The 25,409-nt window shown below is 43.8% G+C and overlaps 1 protein-coding gene across 5 annotated transcripts in view; it reads left to right on the top strand.

Annotated features, from left to right (window-relative positions):
* Window positions 1–25,409, top strand: part of RBM47 (RNA binding motif protein 47) — a 165,578-nt gene that overhangs the window by 120,521 nt on the left and 19,648 nt on the right. The window contains exon 1 of one of the 5 annotated variants that reach the window (XM_088450561.1): window positions 18,864–18,902. The exons of the other annotated variants lie outside the window; for them this stretch is intronic. The gene's annotated coding sequence lies outside the window, so the exon portion shown is untranslated. Of the gene's footprint in view, window positions 1–18,863; window positions 18,903–25,409 lie in introns of those variants that run through there. 5 annotated transcript variants of the gene reach the window in all.

Genomic DNA, 25,409 nt, shown 5'->3' with positions numbered 1-25,409 from the left:
GGCAACACACTCTATGGCCAGGTACACATCAGGAAGATGCGATGGTCGTTCTAATTTCCCTTTATCCCAGAACACACGATATAGAGCATATACACTATGCTATCTTCCAAACGACGGCACGATAAAACATGTCGGAGTATTGTATCCAGTAATAATCTTTTCTCCTGTACACACTATGCAATCATTGTGTAGATCACTGGTAGTTCAGGTGATGTCTTCCGAGGATATATTGGACCAATATATCTTGTGGTCTTCCGGTTGAGCGTGCACAAAGTACATCGTTCATGACATCTTCCCATCTGACGTGCAGCACATCAGATGAGAACTATGTGATGTGGATGATATGTTGTTCCAATTTGCCTCAGAGCGGCATATCGTCTAATATATCGCCTAATGTGTACTCGCACTATCCCTGGTGAAGCCAGAAGTTTTCAGCAGAGATAATGAGGGGTTACCGTCAGCCCCAGCACTGCTATCGCTGCAGTACAAAGACCATCACAATCCTTGTCCTGTTTTCGTCATCTCAGGATGGCAATGACAGAAAAAATTAATAAAAAAAGCAACTCTTAATTACGTGAATAAAGCATTTTTTCCAGTCATGAATATTTTTTTTAAATATTTCTTTGTAAAAACTAGATATTTTTAAACTATTATTGTTTTTATTAGTGGAACTGAAAGCCCATGTCTGGGCCTTCAGTCCCATTGTGCATATATGAATCGACTAGCCGGGTCACACATACGCATATCACCGCTCCAGCTTGTATCGCCAATTCAGTATCACTCAAATGCCTTGGTGATATATTATTGATAAGTAGTGGGTGATAGCTCATATTATTGTGGCTATCTCAGCTTATAATATACTTTGGAAGTACACACATTAGAATTTATTCAAGGTATTGCGTCAATGACGAATGTTAATCTGCGTGTCACATATTGTCATTGAAAGTAACATTTTGTACTCCCCGTGTCACCTCCCTTATTTCCAATGGATGTGCTATTTTATATTTTAGAAAACTGCTAAAAGGATTTAGAAAAAAAAAAAGGTACAGTCTAGCTCTCATTTTGTTTCAACCACCAGCCCTGTACGGCAAGCCACGTTCACCTCTCCTGACAGCTACAGATGACAGTGTTCTCAGTGCTGACTCCAGAGGTCATGAGAAGCAGATTGTGGGCTGGAGCTGTAATTATTTGTCAGCTGATCAGTCCCTGGGCTCATTTCCTGCAAGGCAGAGCTCCTGAGAGGTGCATCAGGCACCTTCTCCCTCCGTGTCTTTTGTTACAGAGGCCAGACTATGACATAGTAAATCTACTGATCTAGTCATTGTATATCTTAATTAATTCATAACTTATAACATGTTAAATGCATTAAATAAATCAAAAAGCTCTGCAATTTATATTTTTCATGCTGTATTTCTCTTGCTCACACATAATTACAGTTGTTAAGGTGTTTTCTTCTTCTTTGGAGATGATCCTGTTGCACTACATGTAGATCTTCGATGTTTCCCAGCATACATGGAGTCCTTGCCTAATCTTTTTGGATGCGGTTATGCTTGTAAAGTGTGTTCTGTACATTCAGTGAGACTGCCTATTTGATGTATTGCCAGCTAGCAGCACCCCCTTCAGCTGTATTTTAGATAGCTTAGTATACATGCTTATTGATATGGGCAGAACAGTGTCTGTTCCATTTATTCTATGACTAATTCACATTGCATAATTTTGTAACCCCTCCCACTTCTTGTTTCTTAACCATTTACAGAATCAAAAGCTACGTATTATAAATTAGCAGATATTAAATCTACACCTCTGTCCTTTTACTCTCCTGCCTATAGAACACTACATTAGGAATGCCCCAACTGTTCCGATTTTGTCAAATGTGGAGTTTGGGTGGATTGAGGGTGAGGATTATTTTGTCCTTATTTCACCTGCCTAAATATATGTGTTTGCACAACCTGACAACAGATCACTAATGATCCAGCTTGTGCAACGTCTGTGACGAAATAACTTATTGTGTACTTGTGCAATGTGATTTCTAAGATGAAGTTGATGGCAAGCTCTCATCATATTTTGTAGTTCTTTTTCTGTTTAAACACAACTACTAAGGAGTGGCATACTCCGGACAGCCGAAAGTAGAGCTGCGAAAACTGTGCCCAGCCTCATGTCTCCAGGATAATAATGCACTACAGTATGGTCATTCAGCACAAATAGGGAATACCAAACACGAGTATGTTCTAAACAGAACCTGCACATAAAATGACACTAGAGCCTGATAACGGTGCAAAGATGAGTGATGTGCTGTAACCAGCGGCAGAACTGAAGTGGTGGAATTGAGTGCAGCTGGACATTATTGTGCATGTGTCTGCACCTATTTACTAAAATAAAGCATTTTTTCTTCTTTGAGTAATAGAGAGAGAGGGAGGTTGTTGATTTTTTTCAATATAATCTGCAATTGTAAACCCAAATAAATGCTTCCTGTGCAGTGTGCATGGGTGACCTGTCTGGACTGGCTGATGAAGCGATGAGTACGCTCAGCTGCCCTGGCAAAGATATTTGTTTTTGCTATACTGTAGATGGAGGTAGAAAGTCTTCCTTTTTGAGCCATATTGATAATTAGACCCATCAAAGATAGAATTGACTGGATAAGTAAGACTGGCTACAATATAGGTGATATAATGGACAATATGTCATTTTGAAGCTAATTGGAATGACATATCGTTCACATTGCATAGTGTGTACGCTCTATCACGCTTTGACGTATGTCACTCATTACATCACCCCATCTCACATCAGACGGGACGATGTAATGAACGACACCATGCTGCTAAATGCAGCATGGAACGGCACAACGCTTCATTGTACACAGCATGGCGCAGTGTGTTCAAACGCTACATCGCGCTGTCTGTACACACTGCACAATGCTAGGTACACACATTGTGTAGTGTATACCTACCCTAAGCGGTTTTACATATAGCAAGATATTTACATAGAGCTCCTAAACTGTCTTTTTCCTCACTTTTTTGTGTAATTTTTTTTTTTCCCCCCAGAATTTTTAATTTTGATGCTTCTAACTTCACATAAGTAGCCAGGATCTCTGTGTGCATCGCAGCCATTAGTCCCACATGGGAGAAGGAATAGCATACTGTAGGTACAGCATTTATGGACTGTTTTCTGCTTCATAGTAACGGGAGTCCTGTGTACAGTTATTTCTTTTTATGTTATTGAATCAGCTAAGTAGTTTTGACACCTTCATACAGGGCCGGACTGCCCATCTGGCACTTCTGGCAAATGCCAGATGGGCCGGTCTGGCGTCAAACCGCGGCTGAGCAGCTCCGCCTCCTGTCGCTCTGCTCGGCCGGGGATACCGAAAGACGGGGGGACGGGGGGCTTGGGGGTGCCGCGAGGCCAGCCTCGTGCGCTTCCTTTTGCTGCGAGGTCACGACCCTTTTGCGGGTGCACAGGGGGACTGCCAGGGCTGCTCAGTAGCCCCTGTCCGTCCCTGCCTTCATACATTATTACAGTCACATTGCCGGCCTGATGCAATCTCTGATGTTCGCATCGTTTTGCACATTGTTTTTTGCATCTGCGCATGTGTGAAAATTTCTAAAAAACCCTATGGAGCACGTGTTACACAGGGCGTGCGCACAAGGGCGCTGTTGTGATCGAGGTGGACGGTATCAGAAATGTTGTGCCAAAGTGATGGGCGTTCCCGGGCAGTGACATGCAAGAATGGTCCGTTCAGTGGGCGTGCTATAGCAGTATCGCAGGCGCGTCAGTGCAAGTGGCTGCATTCATAGATCTGGTGCAAGTTTCAATGGTGCGACTGATGGTGGCGTGTAAGGACGGACCAAACCTGTATCGTGCACGGACTCTAAATGTGGACCACTCAGATCTTGCACATTCGGCTGCACAGATGTACACGAGGTAAGGAGTTTGTAGCAGCATTTACAGATGGGAGACAACCAATAGACCAGGCTGCGTTCTCTTCTCTGGCAACTCAGAATCTCTCTGTGTGGTACTGTATGTGTCAGATGGACATTGTCAGCCATTTGCAGTATTCCAAAGGCTGAGAGAGTAATCTTCTTTATGATAACTTATCTGTAGCACGGTATACATGGGGACCCAGCATACTGATCCCATTGATTAAACCCTTCTCTCAAAACCAGAACATATGTTTGCAGATTTTCACTCACTGCGTTCACCCTGCCTGTCTCATTCGTGTTCCTGTTTTCCCAGCGCCCTCATGTCATTACCTCTTCCATGTACACCTCCCCCAGCACTGACGTATTGCTTGTCACCTGGCACTTTCCAAAGCACTGATTCTCTGTTTATCCAGGGAGCATGTACACAGAGAAGTCCCATTGTGATTTGTGCATATAGTCTAAGTGCTGTAATATAAACAGATGCAGTGATCTACGGCATTCACTGTTTCCAGACAGCCCTGATATGGAAATATATCTCCACAATAGGGGAGCGGATAAATACTTTGGTAGGTTTTACTCCTTGCTTGGCTTGTTACAGGTGTGTTATCCAGTTCTGTGGCTGCTCAGTAGCCTTGTGTAGTGTGTAGTTTTGCTATTGGCAGCACAACTGCAATACGATACCTGCAGTGTAGTGCAAACACGATATTCCATTTTGCAGAGTGAGATAAAGGGATAGATACAATAGGACACATTTCTAGCGGATTTACTTACATTGTGGATTAATTTAAAACCATTGTATTGTCTGAATGTGGGTTCAATGCTACCAGTTTGATGGTAACCAGAAAGCACAGTAAGTTATCTGCAGAAATGTCTTTAACATTGGAAAACCCCTAAATTTACCCCTACCACCATCTGCACCTGTGATATGTAAACATTGTACTGTACCATCACTGGTGTGTCATTACACAAAAGTATAAAACAAGATGTTAAACTGAAAATTACAAATGTCTCCAGAACCCTGCTGAACACTTAGTAGGTCATCTCTGACAGGCAAAGATGCAACACAAAATTCAGTTTTAGGCCTGTATTCAATTAGAGGCGAAAAGCCGCGAACCTCGGTTTTCACCTGTTTCCGAAGTATCGCCCTATTCAATTCCAGGACGTTTCCATAGGTAAAAGTAGGCAAAAAAGTTTCTGCACCCAAAGAATGGAGAAAAGAAGTGCAAAATCTCTATTTTTGAGTAAAAATATGGGGACTTGGGGCTCGATTCAGACCCGCTCGCTAGATGAGTATGCAAATTCGGCTATGTGACAGCAAGGCAGGCAATCGCACGGCAAGGCATAAGCATGCCATCTATGTCTTGGCGTGCGATCGTTCTGTGTATGCAGATGCCCACTAGCCTGCCTTAAGACGCCCGCTTGCGGAAGCGAACGCAGCACTTGTGGTTGACCATACCCTACTGCGAGCACTTCAGTGTAAAATTCACCCAGGTGACGTGTACTATGATGCTGCATCTTAATTATGCACACCTCTGAAACGGCGTTGAGACGCTCAGGCACGCCTGCGTTCCCACCTCCACTCCCCCGTTTTCATAGACCAACCCCTGTCACCACCCACAAATGGCTTCTCCTGTCACTCACTCAGCTGTGCAGTCTATGTGCAGCGAGCATGCGCTTCCCGTTCACTCAGACTGGTTCATGCACTGCGATGTGTACGCATGCGCACAATGCAAACATCGGCAGTCTGCATGCGAGCGCTTCTTAGCGAGCGGCTCTGAATCGGGCCCTTGGTTCAGAACCCATCGGGCACCCCCCTAATGACTAATTAGGCAAAAACAAAAAAGAAAAAATTATCTTAATACCCCCTATAAAGGCAATGTCATTTTTGGGGTGAAAATGTAAAAAGTGTTTGAAAATGGGTGTTAAGTATTGGGTCGGGTATTTTGAGGTGCTGTATGGATGGGACAGGTGTTTTTGTAACAATTTTTAAATAATCACTTTTCAAACACAAACATGTACTAGCACCCATTTACATATACCCCCAATTTAACTACAACACTTTTTATTCACCAAAGAAATTGCTTTATATAATTTTTTCACGGTAATGCAAAAGTGCATATAACAGCCATTTGACTTAATTAGGGAACCCAAAATACTTTTATTACAGCTATTAATACATTTCTATATTGATTACCATGGTCCCTTACGCTTTTTTGGGGGTACAGACTGATATCCCCCACAAAATAAGTCCATTTCGCTAGTTTCGCAATTCGCACATCCGCGTCTTCGCCTGTTTTGCAATTGAATAGGGCGAAAAGCGGGAGCACGCAGTGTGAAAGTACACGATAGCTCCACCTCAAAACTGGCGAATGAGGTGAAAACATTGCGCTTATCGTGGATCTCTGCTTTTTGGCTCTAATTGAATCCGGCTCTATGTCTATCATCCTCATCTCATTTTTCACATAGTGGTGCATGTAGCCAATGGGAAAAGGAGCGATAAGGCTTCCGCAGCACGGTACAAAGGGAATACTGCAACACGTTACATAAGTACAAACGGATAAAGACCATTTCACAACTTTACATAAATGAATTGTTACATACAGTAATTACAGTGAGCAATTAGCATAATTATGTAGAGAAGTCAAAAGGGAGAGGGCCAAGTTCGCAACAGCTTAGTTCTGGAGACTTTTGCAAAAGCAGGGTATAGCTTTCTGGAATCAGCCCCTTAAAGTGATGGAGAGGGGCAGAGAGTGTACATTTGTGAAAAGGGCATATGACCAGTTCCACTCTGCAAAAACAATGGAAGACTGACCGAGGCGTATTCACACGCTCAAAGCGGAAATCCTGCGGCTGAATTCAGGTGAATTGGTGCATATCGAATTTCTAGGGTGTCACAATCTTTTATTTTGATTCTGTGGAAAGGAAACAAGTTCCAATGTAATCATCTCGTCTGTTCTCCAGGGATTGATTTGTGCTATGCAGAGAATCTTCAGTTTCTCAATAATACGGTCATTGTTTTTATTTCATCACTTTACAGTAAATCACAGTATATGGTTGGTTAGTAGTCACATTAAGGAAACAGATGAAACATGTTTTATACTGCAATGTATGGTGTTTCCTTCCTATTGCCTTAGCATGTCTTTATATATAGCGTCTAGTACATATTATGTAGGGTCAAAGACTGCTATACTCTTTGACACTAACCAGTTTGGCTGTTTGGCCTAAAGGGTGTCCCTCTCTTCCAATCACACTAAGCGAAACCAAAAAGTTGAAAGCCTTTGGTGCTCTCCTATACTTAACACATATTAGGGGTTTATACAGAGTTGTCATCAAAATGTGTGTACTGTACGGAAAAATAGCATATTCCGCACACATATAGAGACATACAAAACTTTAGATGCTTCCACAACATATACACCTGCACTGTATCAGTTGCAAAACATATGCTTCCTACCGGACTTATATATCTTTGTTGTACTCGGCCTAAGTTAGACTGACCCCTGCTCTTCTCTGTTCCGTCTCTCCAGGTGGGCATAAGTGGTAGAATTGTGCTAGTCTGTCTATGCCTGCCCTGTACCCACTTTCTGTGCGATTTCATGCAAAATACACTTTATACTGACATATGTCCCACTTGCATCAAGATCATATAAAGTTCCTATAAACGTAAGTCAATTTACATATTTACAGCAGTTTTCTGTGGAAACCCTTCCCTACTTGAACGTCTGTTTTAGTGGTAATCAACAAAGGCTTCACAGTTCTGTGGCTGTTTTAAGGTGGATGGGGACATTTATTTTTCTGCTAGCCCTTTCTGACAGGTACGGTAGCCCCCACAAAATGCATTGCCACCATGAGATTTTGCTTGATTCTGCTTGATGTTAATTTTTTCAAACCACCCATTAGAAAAACCCATCCTACAACTCATAGAGGGCCTACCTGTGCCGTGGGAGTGGCTGCAGTGGGGAGCTTTGTTAGTTCTTTTACTTTCTCACCACTGTAGCACTCACCGGAACTCAGCTGCATTCTTCTGCCGCTGGCCCGTCCTGGCCAGGGACTGCCGCGGCTGCCTGGAGATTTTGCATGTGACATCCTTCTCCTTCACCCACCGACGAACTGTCCTGCTGCTTTCTTTTGGCTGCTAACCCGTGAGCCGTTATTGGCTCGCAGCCGGCGCCAAAAATTCAAATTGCCGCTGCAATGAGCTACACCCAGCTCACGGTCATCGCCAAATGTCACCCGCCGCTGATGTGTCTTGCTGGGAACACATCTCAACAGGCTGAAGGACTTCCGGCACTGGGATCACACATTTGGTCCCAGTTTTGGCTGCAACAGTGTGAAGCACATCTCCACATTGTACATTTCTCTTGCCGGCGGCGCACCCCACTGCTGGGCCTGTCATGGATCCCAGGGCAAGTGTCCCACTCGCCCCGCCATCATTACGCCCCTAGTTTTACCTTATTTATGGCGGGCTACATCTACCACTGTTAACTCCATTGCTGTCTGCACACACTAAGACTAGGAGACATCTGCCCAGAAATCTGTCAGGCATTGGGTATACTGTGCCAAGACAGTAGCACCTTGCCTATGAGTTGTATCTAGGCCTCCTCAAGTGTCTGGGGGAGGGGGTGACCTTCCCAATGCCTTGTCCATATAACGTAACATAATACTTGTTCCACTCACTAATGCAGAGGTTCCCAAACTTTTTTGAATCACGGCTCCCTAGAGTATCAGCATTGTTTTCATGGCACCCCTAAGCCAAAAGTTTGTTATTGAGAAATTCAGAAAGAAATGCAGTGAAGTAGTAAAGTAAATTGTGCTCCCCTGTCATCCTTAGGCTCAGTTATGTGGTGGTGGACAGGTTTGTGCTTCTGTTTGTCCACATATTTACATTAAATTGATCATAAAGAATTTGATTTGGTGCTGGACCACCAACCTAAGGTACCCCTGCAAGTGTCCCGAGGCACCCCAGGGTGCCGTGGCGCACAGTTTGGGAACCACTGCACTAGTGAATTTTGGGCCTGATGCAGACCCGTTCTCTAGGCTGCGTTCGCACGTAGCCTGCCGATGTTTGCAATGTGCGCATGCGTACAAGACGCAGTGCGCGTGTGCGGACTAGTCCATGCGATGGGGAAACATTTGCACCCTGTTCATAGACGTCTCACTAGAATGAGTGACAGAACGAGCCATTTGTATGTGGTGACGGGGATGTCGATGGAAACGGGGGAGTGGTGGTGCGAACGCAGGCATGTCTGTGCGTCTTAACGCCATTTCAGGGGAATGCATAATTAAGACGAAGCATCATAATACATATCACATGGCTGAATTACACACAGCAAGCGTCGCAGTGCTTGCAGTAGGGTATGGTCAGCCACAAGTGCTGCGTATGTGTCCGATGTTACCGATTGTTGAATACACTTCTGGAGTTGACGTGTATTACTAAGGGAAAGTTGGTGTCTTATGACAGGCTGGTGGGCGTCTAAATACACACCGTGAACGCACGGCAAGACATAGTGGGCGTGCTGTCTTGCCATGCGATCGCGGTATTTGCATACTTTGGACCTGATTCAGAGCCGTTCGCTAAGGCGTGATCGCTCGCTGCCAGGCGATTGTTGCTTAGTGCGCAAGCCAGTCTTATTGATCTGGAATCGTGCGCTTGTAGTACACAGACTGCTCGCTACTTTGAGTGACAGATAGTGCCGTTTGTGGGTGGTAACAGGGTTAGGTGCTTGTAAACGGGGGAGTGGTGTTGCTGACGCAGGCGTTTCAGGCCGTCAAAATGCAGTTTAATGGGAGTGCATAATTAGCAAAGTAGCGTCATTGTATGTATTTCAGCCAGCACTGATCGCAGTGCTTGCGGCGGGTAAGGCTACCTCAAGGGCTGCGAGCAGCTCCGATGGCTCTCAATGTTACCGATCAATCCTACAATTCCAGGAGATGACGTGTATTGCTAGTGGAAATGGGGCGTCTTTATACACTAGCGAGCGCTCAGTGCAGCTAGCTCACTAAGACATAGAGGGCGTCCTTACGCCACGCAGTGCGAGCGTGGAATTTGAATATCCGGACCCTTTTTGCCAGCGAGCGGCCGCATCTTGCGAGCAGGTCTGAGTGAGCTCCTTTGGCAGCTGACGGCTGCGTGCGAATGCATCTAGCGAGCGGGTCCGAATCAGGCCCTTTGTCCCAGAAAACATTTATGTAAAACGCTATAAGCCTGTTTCTCAAATAATGAACTCGTATGTTTATTCTGTTTACTGCAAGTGTCTGATTATGGTAAAATACATACATATTCCAGTTGTGTAGGACCTGAAATGCTGTGTGATGCACTGTAAATCCATCCGTTTCTTTAGAACTTACAAGTTAATAATTATAGCAGTAAAGTAGATTTTAGCATTCAAAAAAAGTCTGTTAAGAATCACATTCCCTATACATGACATGATGGGAGTTGTAGTACTCCAAGATCCATGGAGACACTGTAGCATGTTAGATGCATGGCTCAGCATGGAGTGGAAATGGGAACAGGCACCTGCTTGCCTTTAAAACCTACCTAGGGTACCCAACTCCTTTAAATCTCAACTTTTTGGCTTCTAAAAATAACCCAGTAGCTTGCAGACTTCTCTGACTGGTTCCTGAAATGATCATGTCCCTTGATGTATGCAGGTACAGCAATAATTGCCACATTTAATATATACATTTGCGAATGTCACAGGAAGCTCTTTAATGTAGAGGAATTGTATGCTTGCCTGTATAACTTTTCGCTATAACTTCCATTTTACACTTGCCAAATACACCACAAACTCACCTTGGTAACAGGGCTGTTTTTCTACTGAGAGATTATCTTCTTGGCCAGCAACTAAATCTAGGAGTGCTTCTGGTTATATTGTGTAATACTGTAGGTGGTTGCTGTGTGACTACAGTCATAGGATGTCTGATCCGGAAATCTGCTATCCAGACAAGCTGTGAATAGTTCCTGCTTCTCAGTGACAATGTCACACACACAAACACGAGCACTGATTGTTTCCTTTTGTAGGTACTGTGAGGAGCACTGCTAGACCGTTTAATAATATTATTTTATTCTGTATATTTTAGACAGAGTTCTCCAAATTGCAGAAAATTCCCCTTATTTCGAAAATCCTAAACATTCTGTATTGTCCATATCTATATATCATTCTGTGTTCATGATACATCTACTAAGAGACTGTTTATGTCACAGTGGGGATTGTGGGGCCCAGGTTCAGAGGCATCTTCTGGATAAAGGTCAGCTCATGTGCCATAATGTTGTTACACTGTAGTTGCGTCTAATTTTACCTGCACAATTTTATATTTAGTTGTTTGGTTGGTTTTTTTTTGCATTAGTGTTAAAATACTGTGAAAAATCAAAATGATCTTTAATGAGGGGTTTTAAAACCAAAGTGAACTAATTTTTTTTTTTTTTTTGCGTACTACACCGATGTTAGAAGATCGGCCCATGCGCAGGATCTGTACTGTGCATGCGCCGGTCTTCTACTGCAAGATCTCTCACAGTTCCCCAAAGTCGCAGCCTGATTGACAGGCAGCGGCCGTTTGGGGGCAGGAAATGGGCAAGGCCTACTTCCATTTCAGGGTCTGCGTCTTCCGATTTAGATTCCTTGACCTCGACTACGGAGCTGCCAGGAGCAATCTCGCAGAAGATCCTATGCTGCATCTTAGGACGTAGCACTCGGATCAGTCAGGAGGCATCTATTTACACCAGATGCCTTCTGATGCATTAGCCTATTAGTTGTACGGTATTGTACAGTCGCTTCCCTGTGGCTATGCAGTAACGTACAACTCAGAATTAGGCCCAATGTCAACTACTAGCTTCAATACTTCAATATAATGAAAACATTTACAGCAGTTGCTTGTGCCAAGTATGTTGAAACCAGAATGTTGACAGTTATGTCGACATGGTTAAAATGTCTTGTGTGAATTTGCACTGTGCCTGTTCCAAAAATGGGAGCATGCAAGCATGGGCAGGGCAGAGTCATGGCATTTTGATTGCATCTACACTTCTACACACATCTGGAGTGGCGAAACGTGGATGTGATGCAGAGTTCTCACATAGGCAAGGTTCAGGAAGGGCATGTGCGTGCAAATTCAGCCTTTGCAGATATGGACATAAACCAGTATATGCCTGTTAGGAGGCGTGTATCTGCACCTAGTAGAGGGCAGGTGCAAGTGCACCATGATGACCAAGTGCGTATGTGCATTTGTTAGTGCACGTTTTTTGTATATATATATATACTTTCAGCTCCATGATAAGCAAGTGAGAGCTTCCATGTGTCTAAAAGGCACTGCAGGAAATTGTGTAATCTATAAGGGGGATGTAGTGTATATACCGGCAAACGAGATGCCGGCCATGGATATACTGACGCCGGCATCGCGTCGCTTGGCCAAAATTCCGACGCCGGAATCCTGACAGCCGGCATCCAGATCGTAAGACACCGGAGCCAGATAAGTGTTAGCTGCGAGGGGGGGTGGTAGGTTTAGGGTTGGAAGAGGGGGGTTAGGCACGACCAGGGAGAGGTTAGGTTCAGGTACCCCCCCAGGAGGGTTAGTGTGCGGGAAGGGGGGTTAGGCTTAGGCACCCCTGGGGGGGAATTTAGGGTTAGGCACCACCCCGGGAGTGAAGAGTTGAGCTTCCAGGGTCAGAATTTCATACCCATCCCATATAAGGAACTTAGGGGTCTATTTACTAAGCAGTGTTAGGAGACAGAGTGAAAAGTGATAAGGTGCCAGCCAATCAGTACCCAACTGTCATTTTTCAAACACAGCCTGTGAGATGACAGTTGGGAGCTGATTGGCTGGCACCATATCACTTTCTTATCACTTTTCACTCTGTCTCCTAACACTGCTTAGTAAATAGACCCCATATTGTTTGTTCATGGATACAAATCACTTGTTGTGTGACCAGTTATATCTCAGTGCTACAATAATTGCAGTAAACCACAAGTGGGAAATTTGAATGTTAACAGTGGAGCCAATCGGGAGATTAATATTTTGATATGTATGTGAGAAGAATGAGCTGTACAGTAATACTTTCCCATCAGTGTTAGAGGCCCTCTGTATACTCAGTAAGTATAAAGGGCCTGATTCAGCAGTGATTGCTAATGCAACTACGTATGCACATCGAGAGATTGTTAGCCATTATGTATGCTTATAAGCCTCATTGCGCGTGGCTTTTGGGTGTGGTGACAGGGGGGTGGTCGGAAAACCGCAGGCGTGCCTGTCCGTTTGAACGCCGTTGCTTGGGAATGCATAAATTAGCCACTGCTGTTGCATGCACATCTTGAGAGCCCACTGTGTGCGAAGAGACTTGCAGTGTCTGTGGCTGGTCAGACCTGGTGTAAATGCTGCATGGCACATACTTGCCTACCTTTGTTTTTCTCTCCCCGGGAGAAGCTCGGAGAGGAGAAGCAGGAGAGAGGCGATGGGGGGCGGATCCTGATGGTTTGCATAATTAAACCCCCACCCATCGATGTAAATTGCCTCAATTGGTTAAAATGTAAATAGGGGGCATGGCCAAATGTCACCATTCATGAAGAATTGCGTCATTAAGCCCTGTCCCCTACACGGAGACCCACGATCGACACGGAAATTCTCCCCTTTCTGCCAACTTCACTAGGAAGTGGGCAGGAATGCTGGAGAAATGCCGACTGTACCGGGGGTGCGGAGGGTTACCCGAAAAATCGGGAGCCTCCCGCGACTTCCGGGAGAGTAGGCATGTGTGTGCTGCGTGAGTGGTCGATGTGTGTCAATGGTACTGGCTTTATGTCGGCAGTGCTTTGGTAGGCATTAGCATAGTTTGGCAGCTACATTCTGTGCGAATTCGCAGTAGTGATCGCTGCTGAATCATAGTCCGTTACTTGGCTCCATAAATGAAGTATCCGTGTTAGGTCAGTGTATACTGCCGCAGCTTCACCCTTTCACCCATAACTGTTTTCTTAGGGTGCAATAACATTTAGCACATGCTCATGTTTGTACTAGAAAACATTGGGTGACATTTAGGAAACTGTACATAAAAAGTGGTGTTTACTGGAGGTTTTTTTTGTTTGTTTTCTTTTTTGTTAATGACAATTTTTTATTGGGTGTAGTAGGTATTACCGCCGGCTACATGGCAAGAGTGAAGGTCCCGATCCTCCCTAAGGTAAGTATCGCTAACCTAATTCTACCCCATAACCCTAACCCTCCCTTAGGGGTACCTAACCCTAACCTCCCCCCCAAGTGCCTAACCCTAATCCCCCCTCCTTGTGCATAACCCCCCCTTCTCCACTCCCTAAACCTAAGTCCCGGTGGGGGGTGCCTAACCCTAACCTCCCCCCGGGGGTGCCTAACCCTAACCCCCTCTTCCCCTAGCCTGAACCCAACCCTCCCGAGGGGGTGCCTAACTCTAAGTCCCACCGGGAGCCCTAAACCTAACCCTCCCCACCCCCGCAGCTATCCGCACCCGGCGCCCGGCTTACCTTCGTTCGGTATGCCGGGCATCTGTCTTCCGGCGTATGGTTATGGTTAGTTTTCGACGCCTGTCTTTAGTACCACGCGGGTGTGCCGCACCTAAGTGTACGCAATTACACGACAAGTACTGTACATCAAACACCTCTCCACTTGCGACTGAAGGGTCGTAACTGGGTTTTAACGGGGTGTTCTTCTTCCACAGGCTAAGTTCAGTCGGGGCATGTTGGCGGAGTCACGGACTATACAGAGTTGTGTGTATACGTAATTACGCCTGTTTTCACAATGCGCAGTGCAGGATTCATTGAGCTAAATCAAACAATTACAGCACACATACTTCAATATCTAATTATTCATTAACACAGATTATCCATCGGGACAATCTAAATTACATATCAAACATACACACACAAATAAGTGATTTTTCTACTCAGTGATGCGTGTGTGTGACCCAGTTTCCATAGACAGTTAAAATGTTACAATAATAGGTAAGGACCAGGCTTTAAAATGAGCTTCAGATGACTTCAATGATAAACAGAAAACAATTCACAAATGCTCCTGCCCCTTTTCCTACTGTCCATCATTCACGTTTATTTTTGTTAGGTCACAGCGGGGCTCCCAGCTATTAATTACAGTGCTGATCACACCCCTTTCCTTTTCTCCCGCTGGTTGGATGCACTGCCCGCTGAACTGACAAATTGTAGCTTCACGAGGATAGTTTCGGTTGGTGTTTCTTTTTCTTTTATTTTTTTCAATTCATTTTTACTGTTTTGTGTAGGTGTGCTGTTTACTTTGCCTAAGTGCGTCCAAGGACCACATGGTTGTTATGTACTGATTAGCTTTTACTATTGAGAACTAATGCTCTTTTCCGTCCTCTTTGAGAGCAGAGCTGAAGCAGGTTTTTTATTTACTTTATGTTGTAGCAAATGTTCCAGAGAGGGATTTGATCTGAGTTTATACCATATGTTTCAACAGTGTCTGGGAAACCAGTAGCCATAATAATGCAATTTACAGAAACAAAAAGTAGAACTTTTTTAGTCTTACAGAATAATTAGAGTTTTGTTTTAACTTTCTCTTACTTACCTGAGAGAGTTGCTTTTAAAAATGCATTATTATACTGTTTGTTAAGAGCAGCACAGAGAACGGCTCCATGCTTTTATCTAGCTAGGAATACAGCACCTAAAAGTGGACCCACCACTCACAAACCTAGATGAGGCCATTCTGTGGGCTAAAGTGATATTCACAAGCATGCAGCCAGTCAATTCACTAGAACATAAGTGACATCAGTAAAGCACGAGGGACAAAATGGTTCTTCTTACAAAATGGCTGCCTCCATTGTGTGAGGATGTCAGGTGCACTTTCAAAAAATTAATTAAATGTATATCAGTAATGGGCCATTCCTAGGAGGCAGGTGGTCTATTACAGCGCATGCATATTTCCTCACGGCTCCTTGTTCTGACTAGCTGGCTCCTGACGTCTACACTATTTTGCACACCATGGGGAAGTTTCTGAGTCTGAGGGATCTCTGTACACGGATGTAAATGGCGAGTGTTTGCACACAGCGAATTGGCAGACGCAAATTTACACACATTAACATAAGTCCATCCTATTCTGAGTCGGATGGAACTTGGTCCTATCTGTCTTTCCGTGAAGTAGGGCGTTTCAGGGTGTGAACTGGGTGGTGACAATGCCATCATACGCAACCACCTGGATATGTGGGAGTGTTGTGGGTGTGTAACAAAAGCTCCGTGCGACTCTGGGCTGTGTGTATGGAGAAGGGAAGCCTGTATCTGACGGATCTCCTGCACTTAGCATGGGGCTGGGGCCAAGTGCAGATACTAAGGTTGCAGTGATTGGCATAATATCACTGGGCAGCACGGGTTTGCGCATTAGCTGAATGGATTACCACATTAGCATAAAGTAGTAAGTCAGGCTTCCGCTGCTGCCAGCACTACAGCCACTTTGCCTGCAACTCAGAATTAGCCCCCGTATATATCATGCACTGTACTCGCTGACAACCTGGCTGCCTCCTCTGAGGCCGTGACTGTGTGATTGCGTCATCATGGCCCCTCACCGCTACATGATGCTAAGATTCTAGGAATTGAGCAGCAGGGGGCGGGGCCTCAATGACACAACCGCATCATTGGCTCCACAAAGAATTGTATAAGTGGGCGCCTGCGCGTGGGGTAAAGTGAATGCCAGGTGTGGGAGTGTGCGGGCGGGTGGCGGCCGTTCCAGGAGAGTGGGCAAGTATGACATGGATTGGCATTTAGAACACATATAAACAGCATTTATGAGTTTTGAGATGTTTTCCCTGACACTAGAGATGCTGTGAATCCAATAATTTGTCGCTATTTTGGCCTAATACTGAGCATTTCAGTCAACATTTGGGTTGCATGAATTTACAAGACCTAAAGCTAGTTGCAAACAATAGATACAACTGACCTGTACGATCGGTCTTCATCTGTTTGGTCATTTATTGGTGTATATATGTCCAATGCTGGGAGATTCACCAATTACTTCAACCTTTAAAAACTTTTGTCAGATAGAATCTTCTCAAATGTAGATGAAAAACGATATTATAATTTTCAGAGAGTGATGACGCCAATTGGATCGTAAACTGTTATTGATCGTTATAAACGTTGAAATGTCCAGGTGTATACTTCCCTGCTGTTATAGTACGTGTGACATGGAGGTTCCAGGAGCTATATGATAAATTGTCTTATTTATCTAGGCTCTCACATTCATTTTATTACCATACTACACTTATTACTCACATTCTGGCTTATTTCTAATTTTATAAGGCACATTATTATTGAACTTATATATACATATACAGTATATCATTGACAGAGAACCTGATATATATCGGGGAGCGGATTGGGCTATACTCTAACCTTCAAAAGGGTTGCACCTTGCTGCTAATTTCAGTTGTATATTAAATTAATACATTTGATAAAGTTAAGAGACCCCCATCAGTAATAATATATCAGCAGCTATTTTAAACAAGCATTACAAGCTACAACAAACAAATGTACAAAATCAAAGCATAAAGCTGGGGGATGCAAGTGAACGCATGGTGGTCCACATGTGGTCTTATGGCCACGTATCATGCATCACTGATATATACAATATGCAGATTAAGGTTCTACTGTAGTTTGCCAGTTTGAAAAACTTGTAGAAGGACGCAGTATTCAGCAAAATGATACAATATGGATTTTTAGGGGTCTATTCATTATCCCTTAAGCCGGGTAGACACTAAACGACTGTGCACCCAGCGATGCGACCCATGACCCCCGCGCCGACTGGCCGACATATCAGGCAGTCCGTACACACTGGACGATCCGGTGCCCGATATGCCGGCCCCTGCCGCAAAGCGCTGCTTGGGATCGTTAACCGTATTGCCCGATTTTTAGTGCATGTACAAAAAATTCAGGTGATGAGGCTGACGTACCCATGGGAGCACGCACTACACGATGTACTGCATACACACTGCAAGATATGAACGATTTGTCATTCCGATGCGTCGGAATGGGCCAAATCATTAGCAATATCGTGTAGTATGTTGGGGCCTTTAATTTCTGCGAATGTATGTGAAATTAACATGGATATCTCCTGCTTAACTTTCAGTCCCGATCTGGCTCACTGTCCCCGTACATTAGTATGGGCAACTAAATTCATCAAGCTACGAATATACAACATTTTCGGAGCTCAACATTAGGAACCTTCACCATTTTCGGATGGCGCTGATTCCTGCATGCGCGGTAACACTGCCGATTCAGACTCGCCAGTGCTAAGTTCGATCGCTACCAGAGGAGAGGTGATAGGGATCGCAGGGTCAGCTGAGCTTCAGATCAGCTGTCTCCGCACCGAAGCATTGTTGAATTGCTCCGGTGATTTTGTTAGTATTTGTGGGTCAGTAATAGGCTGAGGGGACAGGCAATAGCATTTGCATACTTTCAGAATGATGGTATAGTTTCTCCTAAACAGTTCTCTCCATTAAATCTCCATGTATTTCAGAGTACTGCACTGCCAAGCAATGGGAGGCTTTATCTTATCTACTAGGTAACACTGACTGTTTGCACAACGCCTTGTGCTAAGGTGAAGTTGTTTGTACTTAAATCACTCCCCTGCTGCTAGTTATTATGCCTTGAAAGGGTATATTTATACTAAATTCTATGCTCAGTGGGAAATTTGGTGGCTCTTGTTTCTGCCAAAATAGCAAAACAAAATCATTTAGTTGCACATTTATTTTGAAAGAGCTTTTGAGCTGTCCAGCATCACAGACCTACAGATGATAACCCCGCCTCCTCTTTGTAAGCCACGCCCACCTGGACTCCTTTCAGGTGCCCTGAGCAAATACCTTTCAAGGAATGTAAATGGGCCTTTGCTGCTGACCAATAAACATATGCATGAGCTGCAAATCTTGTGACTGAGAGTGACTTCTGTACCAAAGGTGTTTTGTACGTACTCCTGACCTGTCAGCAAGGCTTGAGAGGTATGGAAAAGTTTATACATTATAAGGTGTGTTACTTACTTTATCAAACTGCATCCTTCTTGTTAGCTTGTATTAGCTTTCATAGCATGTAAATCCTTAAACAGTTATGTCAGGGGGTAAAAAAGGAAAAAAAAAATCTAACAATGTATTTAGGTGTAATTAAGGATGATAACATTTGGTTCATTTTATTTTTTTAGTATATTAACTAATAAATCATATAATGTTCACCGTACAAACGCTTAAACAAATGCAATCACTAATGATATCCTATTGCTAAAACAGATATGTGTTATAGGAATATTTTGTATGAGTGTTTAGTCCAGCAGTAATTGTTTACTTGCTACAGTGAGAACCCGAGAGGCCAGAGAGGATTACATTGTCATTTAATGATTTTGTTATGTGCAACTGTGCAATCTTCATCAATAGCATAGTGACTGTTCCGTATTGATAAATTTATATAATGATTTCATTATTGAAACATTGACCTGAAGCCGATGGGAGGCACTATAATATGGGCACACAAGGCTCTGATAAGGCTGTTTTACTTTCTTTGGTCTATTAAACCAATAAAATTATTATTATTATTATTTTTTTTAAATGCAAGTTGACCTTTCATGTTCTTTTAAATACTTAACCTAAGTTAATTTAATGAACGTCATTGTATTACTTTATTTGTGACTATATAGAAAAGCTTGCTTAAATTGTATACTTGTTGCCCTAGTTCATCCATTGATGTGTTAACCTGCTAGACAGGTAATATGTTAATTGTCTGACATAGTGAGAAAGCAGTTCTGTAATTCAGGTGGTGCTTACATAACGGGATAGTACATAGAGGTATGGAAACTATATGTAAAATATATACTATAACTGGCGAACAAGTCATATAATTAACTTTCTGATGCATTCTTTGGTGGCCATGTCCATCCTCGTATTACTGTAATGTACTTGTACATATGCACATATTAAATCACAAGATCCTGACTGAAGTAGATTATGGGCCATATGTATCAAAGCTTGATGTGAGATAAAATTGTGAAATATATATCACCAACCAATCAGTTCCAAACTATGATTTCTTAAACACAGCCTGCAAAATGTAAGCTAGAAGCTGATTGTTTGGTGATCTATATCTCACAATTTTATCTCACATCAAGCTTTGATACATATGCCCCTTGATCTCTTATTATTAATCTCATATGTTTGCGTAAGGAGACCACGCTCCTTCGGTCAGTACATAGATGGAAACGCCTGTGTATGTGTGCAGAAACTTCTGTACCCAGGCTACGTATAAAACGATAATACAGTTTGGCAGAACAGACTGCGGCAGGTGAATACATGACCAGGAAAGGTCCTTGGATCCTGGGGAGTGCCTGGTACATGGAGTACACGAGACGTGTTTGTCTATGGCGATTGATTTTACATGGTGTTGCACTTTATAACAGATAAGATTACGTGATGGATAGGAGACCAGTCTAATCTGAGGTGGGGTAAACGTTCTAATCTTTTAATTAGATTCAGTTCTGCTTTAATTTGGCTAAATCTTTTCCATGGTAAATAGTTTTTGGTGTTTCTTTTCTCATTGGCACCAATTGGAGGGCCGGACAGTAGTTTGTGCTGCAGAGAGTTTCTTTACCTTTCTTTTCAGTGAAGGGGTTAAGAGGGACAATGTATGCATTGTTCTTCAGCCTAATCCCATTATATGTCTCCCCTGTCTCTGCCCTTTAAGACTGTTAGATGTTGTGGTCGGAACGTCTCGCACTTTCAGCTTCACAGCAGGTTGGAGAAATTCATGGCTGTTCTGCCTTGTAGGCTTTCAGGTCATGCAAGTACTGCTGTGTGGTGAAGAAGTAGTTGTCTGACCACTATATCTAACTCCTATATTCCTTCCACCTGTTTCCAACCGGCCCCACCTGTCCTTCTTTTCTTCTATACTGTCCCTGCTTTGGGTCAGAATGATGCCCTGCCCCCACAATTCTTTCAAATGATCTACTCTGTGGATAGTGACTACATTTAGCTCATTGTTGGGGTTGTAGCTGTGTATAATAAATTTGTATTTATTGTGATTTGTTTCCAAAACTGTACAGCCGTTTGTGTGTTTGTGTCTGTTTGAACACAAACACTGTTTGGCCTATTTAAATGTTTGTTAGCATGGCATTCTGCAATAATATTGTAGCATGGCCTGATATGTTCTGTACTCTCATTACAACGTCCGATCTTTTCTTTTTATTCTGTTTATTAAGTCAAATGCTACAGTATATGAAGTTTTACTGCAATGTCAGTTTGGGCCTGATTCATCGAGGAACGCATGTAATTGGCCGATTGTTGCATTCTGTACATGCGTATTCATCGCAGTGCACGATCTAGCTATTGCAATTGGGATTGTGATCGCAGTGACTACGTAGACTCATCGCAGAGTGATTGACAGGAAGTGCCTTTTTTGGGTGGTAATGGGGGCATGGTCGGCTGAACGCAGGTGTGCCAGTGTGTTCGCGCGCCGTTTCAGGGGTGTGCAGAAATTAGCCACTGCGAAGCCATACGCAGCCTCATAGGTCTGAGGGAGCTCAGGGCTCGTGCAAGTGTGCATATGGGTCCGATGGTACTCGATTGTACCGATGGTTTCACTATTCTGCTAAGTATTACAGATGTGCGTATGGTAAAGTGGGCGTCCTTATGCAGTGCTGAGTTTGGATTGCGATCGCAGTGGAGTGCCTTGCTATCGCAGTTGCACTGCATGCGTACCTAGTATTGCAATCCGTAGTGAATCAGGCCCTTTGTGTCTTGTTTAGGATGGGCTGTAATGTGGAAGCAGAAGGGCTTCATCTCGGGACAGACATAACTGAAAATACTGCATTAGACACATTTTATGTAAAAATAATAATAATCATAATAAATATTGGCACTTGCTGACCTTCATAACCACAATTGCAGAAATGTCAATAAAGATTTTATGACTAAATAATAAAAAACTTATCACAGCATTTTAGTACTACACTTGCCCCCTTTTTACATTATGAATCCAGTATTAAACATACTGATTGTATTTCTGTCTGCTTTACATTCGTAAGTAACTGACGTCAGTGTCGGCTCTGTTAATGAAGAGAGCAAACAGGGGACAGTCCAGGCAATGTTACACTATAATGTTTGACAGATGAAGAGAGAGATCTCAGACCCAGCTGAGCTGCTCAGTACAGTCCTGCAACCATATAAACCGAAAAGATCATTTGGAATAATGTTTGTTCACTGTGATTTATAGGGGATATTAATATATAAATCACCAGGCCGTTTTTTGTAGAGTAGAAAGTATGGACATAAAACCTTGGCCCTCATTCAGAGCCGCTCGTTAGCGGCAGTACGCTCGTTCCGAGCGATGTTTGCACATCTGCGCATGCGTACGCTTTTTAGTACGCATGCGCGAACCAGTCAGTGCGGCCGAAAATCGTTTGTACGCTATATAGCGAGTGCCTGCTATTTTGAGTGACAGAATGAGGCGTATGTGGGTGGTAACAGGGGAAGGTGCTTGAAAATGGGGAGTGGAGATCCGAACGCAGGCGTGCTTAAAGGTCAAAACGGGCGTTTTATGGGTGTGTATATTTAAAACAGCAGCGTCAATGACCACGTCACTGGGTTATTTTAGAGCCAGAACTGCTCGCAAATTTGTGGTAGCAAACACCAACCACAAGAATAGCGAGCAGTTCATACGCTGGTCGATGTACTCGATTAATCTAATAAATAGCGGACATGACGTATGGTGCGAGCGGCCAGGGGGCGTTTTTAACAAATAAACGAGCGTATGTTTTGCTCGTTCGTTCAGACTTAGAGGTGTGAACAGACTGCAATGTGCGTACGGATCATTTGAATAGCCACCCCTTGTTTTTAAACGAACGACCGCAAATAGCGAACGGCTCTGAATGAGGGCCCTTGTTTTATTCAGAACCAAAAGTCCCTCTTTGCCAAGTGACTTATAGCTCGCATATTGTTTAACTAATGTAAATCTGCAGAATTACCCTCTGACAGAAATATAAATATACCTTTGCTTGCCAGTGTATTCTTGGACTTGTAGTTCTTCAGCAGCTTACAAAACCTATAGATGACATGCAAAACAGTAGCTGGTGTAGGAAGTAAATATAAATAGTAAGTGGATGTTGTTCGATAAATATACAGTACTTATTAAATAAGTAACAATAGGTGCACACTGCGGCCTAATTAATACTGTCTCCTCAGGGGCGTATCTGTAATGGGTGCAAGGTGTGTGGTGCACATGGGCCCCTGGGTCTAGGGGGCCCACACACTGCACCCCCTGTACCCATATAAATATACTTACCGCTCCGTCGGCCCGGCGCTGGCTGCAGAAATCACCGGGAATATGGCCATTGTGGCTATTTTAGGTGATTTGCGCATGCGCAGTAGAGATGTCCTGGGAACACTGCACAACACCAGAGTCTACTGCACCGCTGGAGAGGAGGGGGCCCGATTGGAGCCTGCACACAGGCCCCCTCCTCTCTTAAACCGCCTCTGGTCTTCTATCTATATTTCAGGAAAATACGAGCAGTGGAGCGCTCACAGCACTTTTACTAATAGGATGGTCCTAATGGTGAGGGTCCTATTCCTCATCACTAAAATGACCCGTCACATATGCGGAAACTCTATAGTTTCCTCATATTTAAGGTAACAGGCCATTCATCATCAGGAGTCCGATAAGACCACCTGATATTCAGCAAACTCTGAAAACTTAACGTTTTTGGAGTCCGCCTGTGAGTACAATCACCATTTTCAGATGGAGCTTGTTCTCGTAGACCATCTCCTTCATAGGGGAAGGTGTTCTGGGGGATACAAAGAGGGATCCCTCCAGTGTCTCCTCACTGCCTCCCCAGCGGCTTTGCGCATGCGTGAAGTCAGGTCACACATGTGCAGAAGATGGGGACAGGTAAGTAACGCTGCTACTTCTGTAGAAATTTTACTATTCACGGGGACAGCTGCTTTTCAGCGCAGCTGTCCCACACCGGAGTAATGATGAATTGCTCAGGTGATAAGTATCCCCCGCGGCGATGTGAATACTTCATCATCGGGAGCCATATGGCCCCCTGAGTGTCTCCGTATTGGGGGGAAGGATGTATCAAGCCTTGGAGTGAGATAAGCAGCCAATCAGATTCTAATAGGGCATGTATCCAGGTAATTTTAATTTAACAGCAAATTTACCTGAAGCCTCCAAAAATGCAAGCACTATAAGGACCAGCACTCCCAGTCTGCTACTGATCTGATTTAGGCAGGTCCAACAATGTCATTAGATGAACTCTGGTGATTGCCTAGGGACCAAATATATTGGGGGCAAGCGAGGGACAAAGTATATATAAGTCCATTTATTTATCCATCCATCCATTATTCCCAAATATGTTTTTCCCTGACGGGAGTAATCATGTCATTAATCTGGCTATTCTTATACCCTTTTTACACCAGAGCTAAAACCCGGGTTAACTCTGCAATTGCAGGGTTAACCCGGGTAGCTCCTTGGTGTAAAAAGGGAAAGGGTTGGATTGCTGGGTCGAGTGACCTGGCAATCCAACCCAGGTAACTTGCAGGGTTTAACATGGGAATAACCCGTGAAACCCTGCAGTGTAAACAGCGCGATCCGGGTCACTGTGACCTGGATCGTGCTGCTTGCCTGCCGATTGGCCGGCTTCAGTGGCGCTTGGAGATGACGTCTTCTCCAAGCATCCACTTCAATGCCGGAAAAGCCGTGTCTCTGCAGACCCGGCTCCGGTGTGAATGGCACTGACTCTGGAATATCCTGGGTTGGCGCGGGGGAAATTCCGGGTATCTTCCGGATTGGAACCCTGTTCCAACCTCTGGGTCAGGCCTGGAATTTCGGTATAAAAGCGCTATTAGTGTCTCTTTCATGGGAACATTAACTGTTTGTGTGCAGTATTGATCATACAGTTTAACTAGTATTTAAAGTTGTAAGAAAACTCATGTTCAGGGTGATGTCCAATAAGAGCTTGTTTTCATGACTTTTCTGCCATTGAAGTCTCACTCAGACGCGCCGTTACTCAGAATTCGCTCACATTGTGCTTGCATTATGATCCCAGTGTCGGGGAAACCACTGATCAACCCCGAACGCTTAAAAACTGAGTGCTCTTCTTTATGAGCCCAGGACTGCTTCATTTTTTACTGTTCTGGATGCGGAATAATAGGTGTTAGGCATCTACTGCATTTGCTAAAAGGGGTTAAATCTGTCTTAACAAATCATAACTCAGTGCTGTCCTTGCTAGGGAATTCTAAACCAATACTTGTCAGTAACACACTACTTTTTATTGGATGCCTATAATGTACATTCTTATTTGGGGCATGTTTTAGAATGGTACTGCTTGTGTCTACCATTCTGTGGGAGGCAGTGAAAGGGTTATCAGTCATGAGAGTTTACACGTCTGTAAGATAGGTGTCTGTAACAGATCCACCTGCACTGACCTAGCAATATTATTCTACCCTTTAGACAAGTATGATTACATGCTATAAATTTTGCCAAATCGTGCTAAGTG

This window comes from Taudactylus pleione, unplaced genomic scaffold (assembly GCF_031769625.1).
Source record: "Taudactylus pleione unplaced genomic scaffold, aTauple2 ptg000519l, whole genome shotgun sequence".
NCBI classification, from domain to species: domain Eukaryota; kingdom Metazoa; phylum Chordata; class Amphibia; order Anura; family Myobatrachidae; genus Taudactylus; species Taudactylus pleione.
This window is presented reverse-complemented; position numbering and strand designations above follow the sequence as displayed.